The following is a 4,382-nucleotide window of genomic DNA, read 5'->3' as shown; positions in this document are numbered from 1 at the left end:
TGTGGAGGGAGGGGAGGGAGCACAAAATCACCTCTCCAAATCAGTCCAGACATTGAAAGCTTCTGTTGTAGATCAAGGGCTGGGCTGCGATTGGTGAAGATTCTGAATCAGGCTGTCATAAATATAAAGGGAAGGGTAAACCCCTTTGAAATCCCTCCTGGCCAGGGGAAAGCGCCTCTCACCTGTAAAGGGTTAAGAAGCTAAAGGTAACCTCGCTGGCACCTGACCAAAATGACCAATGAGGAGACAAGATACTTTCAAAAGCTGGGAGGAGGGAGAGAAACAAAGGGTCTGTGTGTCTGTCTATATTCTGTCTTTGCTGGGGATAGACCAGGAATGGAGTCTTAGAACTTATAGTAAGTAATCTAGCTAGGTAGGTGTTAGATTATGATCTCTTTAAATGGCTGAGAAAAGAACTGTACTGAATAGAATAACTATTTCTGTCTGTGTATCTTTTTTGTAACTTAAGGTTTTGCCTAGAGGGGTTCTCCATGTTTTTGAAACTAATTACCCTGTAAGGTATCTACCATCCTGATTTTACAGGGGGGATTTCTTTATTTCTATTTACTTCTATTTTTATTAAAAGTCTTCTTGTAAGAAAACTGAATGCTTTTTCATTGTTCTCAGATCCAAGGGTTTGGGTCTGTGGTCACCTATGCAAATTGATGAGGCTTTTTATCCAACATTTCCCAGGAAAGGGGGGGTGCAAGTGTTGGGAGGATTGTTCATTGTTCTTAAGATCCAAGGGTCTGGGTCTGTAGTCACCTAGGCAAATTGGTGAGGCTTTTTACCAAACCTTGTCCAGGAAGTGGGGTGCAAGGTTTTGGGAAGCATTTTGGGGGGGAAAGACGTGTCCAAACAGCTCTTCCCCAGTAACCAGTATTAGTTTGGTGGTAGCGGCCAATCCAAGGACAAAGGGTGGAATATTTTGTACCTTGGGGAAGTTTTGACCTAAGCTGGTAAAGATAAGCTTAGGAGGTTTTTCATGCAGGTCCCCACATCTGTACCCTAGAGTTCAGAGTGGGGGAGGAACCTTGACACAGGCCAATCCAGTCTATTCTTAATACCCAGCCTTTGGACCTTGGCAGCAACCTTCACAAAAGGGTCTGCACGGTGAAAGTTGGTGGCTGTAACAATGAAGCAGCTGTGTGCACCTTTCACTGCTCTGTCCATCCTGGAGGCAACCCAGGAATCCAGCAGCACAGTCTCTGCTCTGGGGTGACGGGAAAGGACAGATTCCCCCAGAGAGGAGTGGACTTTGAATCCCCCCATCATGCAGCAAAGCAGTCACCATGCTTCTCCCCTCCTTGTTCTCTGCTCCAGTAATGGCCACCATTTGCATCAAGTTAGACAAGCACCTGCATGTCAGGAATGGTCTAGTTATTATGTAGTCCTGCCACAAGTGCAGGGAATTGGACTAAAAGTCCTCTCAAGGTCCCTTCCAGTCCTATCCTTTTATGATCATCTAGAGTAAATAAAACTCACTGCACACAGAGCACTTCGCAGAAGTTTTCAGTTTCCATGGCTCTACATCCTTCCCCTTTTACCAGTCTGAGAGTTAATAATAATCAGCTATTGTGTATTGCTGCTGTGTATACTTAAAGCAGCTGCCACATTCTATCCCCAGAAGCGGCTGCATTTCAGTAGGCCCTATATAGTCTTAGCTTTCTCACCAGGGTGCCGCAAAGCTCAATGTTTGTACTGTATTCTAAGAACCCCAGGGGCAAAATGCTACCATACTGAATTGCTTGGTCTCCTTGAAATTTACCATGAAGGAGAATGAAAAAGATTATACGATATTAATCAGGTTGAGAAGGTGCCAAGAGGAAGCGATTCCAGCTCTGGCACTCATACCAGCTTGGGTTCATTGGTTGCTTAGTTTCTATTTTAATAGAGGAAAAATTAATAGACTAGAATGAAGGTTGCTGTGTGCATCGCAGAGCGTATGTACCTTTCAGAGGCTCTCACCTTTCTTTCAGTTGTTATTGCATAAGAAAGCTACCGCTCACACGGATAAAGCTCCTGGTCCATTGCAATCAACCGTCTGTTTGTAGTAGCGCTCGCCCTTTGGAAAAGTTTATTTATATTACAGTAGCACTTAGAAGCTCCAACTGAGATCAGCACCCCAAGCATTAGCAGAGCTTACCACCTATATAGACAGGATGGACAAAGACTGGAAGGGAAAGCTGAGGGACAGAACAGAGAGGTGAAGTGACTTGGCCAGTGTCACAGAGCAAGACAGTGACAGCGCCAGGAGTAGAACCGAGGGCTCCCAAATACTGTACCAATGCAGTGCCCTTTGGGGATCTGTAATCCAATGTGAAACGCTCCATGAAATAACAAACAAGAAACATCCGTGAGTTTTAAATTACTCTTGTACAAAAGATACCAACAGGCCCCGCAGAGGAGGGTTTCCATACTTAAAGAGTTTGTTTTCCCATCCCTTTCCTTCCAGGTCACTTCACTTGCTCGCAGACTTCACTTCCCCTTTCCTGAGGCACAAGAAGATCACAGTCCCCTCTGTGTTGCTCAGGGTTGCTATAGCGATCCCACCAGAGCAGGCTGTGCCTGAGTAGAGGCTGACAGGGGCTCAGCTTGTAACCTGAGAGAGAGAGAGCAAGCATGAGCTGGCAGGTTGGAGATGCTTTGTATTGTGTTTCTGATTGAAAATGAGTCATTGCTTCTCAGGAGTACAGATTTCCTCCCGCCACCCACTCTCAAAAGCAGATATCAGACAAAAGAATTTCCAACAGGATTATCCACGGCTACATAAGAGTTACTTAGGCTGTAGCCAAGGAGCTGGAGCTTTAAAAACAACATGTTGCTCTTCTGTATCCCCTGATCTGACAATACTTTAGAAAGAAAGGTAAAGATAAATATCCCTATTTTACAGATGGGGAAACTGAGGCACAGAGGTACAGTAACCAAGGAAAGTAACCAGCAGAGCTGGGAACAGAATGCAGCCACTTGACTCCTAGGCTAATGCTCTGGTCTTTACCGTCTCCCTTCCGGTCAATTTAGTGCTGGTGAAAGGGGCCAAATTCACAGACTCTGAAGACCGAAATCCTCTGCCAATCTGCTGCCTTGCCTTTCTTGTCTTGTGAGGAAACCTGTAGGCCCAGACAGAGCTAGTGTAACCCACACCCCTCCTGGGTGTGGTGTTCTGCCCCATCTAGTCACACCAAGCCCACTCAGAGCGAGAGAGAGAAAATGAGTCTGCCCTACAACCTTAGCTAATAGGCAGTTGGCTTTTAGCTCATGCGGTAGAGGTTCACGCTTTAAGCTCCAGAGATCCCTGGTTCGATCCTGCCTGCCGCCGACCAGGGTCTGTCAGCGTTCCACTAGTACCTGAGCCAGGAAGAAGGCAATGCACAGAAAAAGGGAGACGAAACAGTTCTTCCCATGTAAAAAGAAGTCATATGAGGTTGAGCAAAGCTCTGGAAAGATCCCGTCTGTCCTGCTCTCGACAAGACAAGTGCACTTGAAGCACAGGACAAAGGAGAGGTGGAGTCATGGGACTGTAGTAATTGCATGGCTGATAGTGTCAGCTTCTGGTGCAGTCAAAAGGCAGTGGTTGGAGCGGGTTCTTCAGGGGAGTGATAATGTGAAAAAAACGGAGTTAAAGCAGGACAATCTCAGGAGTTTTAGAATTTTAATGTCTGGGGAGAAGCCGTTGCAGGCTGGCTCAGTTCAGCCAAAGCCACACCCACAGGCCTTGTCCCAGGACTGCTGCAAACACACCGCAGCATTTCAGCACTGTTTTAAGTCACTTCTGAGCCAGCTACAGGGGCTGCACTTCCCCTTCCCAACCCTGGAGGGCAGAGAAGATGATGCAATCAGCACCAGGCTGTTGCTAGGAATTGCCCTGGGAAAGTGGTGGAGACATTGCAGGCTACCTTTCAAGGGGGATCCTGGCACTGCAGTGAGCAGTCCTGAGGCCCTGATTCCTCCAGGATGCATTGTCAGGGCTCTGTGACGCAGTCACGAGCTCACTGACAGACTCACATGACAAGCGCACTCCCCCAGTCACAAACGTCCATCTGACGGGCCCACATGATTTCAGATGAAGTTCCCTGGAAATCAAAGTCTAAAGAAGTGAGGGGCAGCAGTGGGAGAGGATTTAGAGTGACACATCAAGAATGTGTTAAGAAAAATAATTTACCTTGGCCAGCATCTGCTGTACTTCCCCATCTCAGCAGGGCTGTTTCAGCAACTAGCAGTGGAGACACTTCCTGTTTGGTTTGCGACACTGCTGGCTCCAGGGCCAGAGGAAACACAGAAGTACAAGCAGGAGAAGTGCAGAGTGGCTTCGTGACTGTAAAGAGCAAAGAAGGGCTGAAGCAAGGGGAGGCAGTCTTTACCCCACTGCAGGCTGCTGCTGC

General features: G+C 47.2%; 1 long non-coding RNA gene across 1 annotated transcript; it reads right to left on the bottom strand.

Moving 5' to 3' along the window:
* Positions 1-2,357: 2,357 nt before the first annotated feature.
* Positions 2,358-4,251, bottom strand: LOC142073003 (uncharacterized). Its single transcript, XR_012669655.1, has 2 exons — positions 4,163-4,251; positions 2,358-2,602 (listed from the first exon to the last, which is right to left on the bottom strand). It is a non-coding gene; the product is annotated as an uncharacterized LOC142073003 (long non-coding RNA).
* Positions 4,252-4,382: the final 131 nt, after the last annotated feature.

This window comes from Caretta caretta, chromosome 8 (genome assembly GCF_965140235.1).
Source record: "Caretta caretta isolate rCarCar2 chromosome 8, rCarCar1.hap1, whole genome shotgun sequence".
Taxonomy (NCBI): Eukaryota; Metazoa; Chordata; order Testudines; family Cheloniidae; genus Caretta; species Caretta caretta.
Note: the sequence above shows the minus strand (reverse complement) of the source record. Positions and strands in the feature narration are given on the sequence as shown.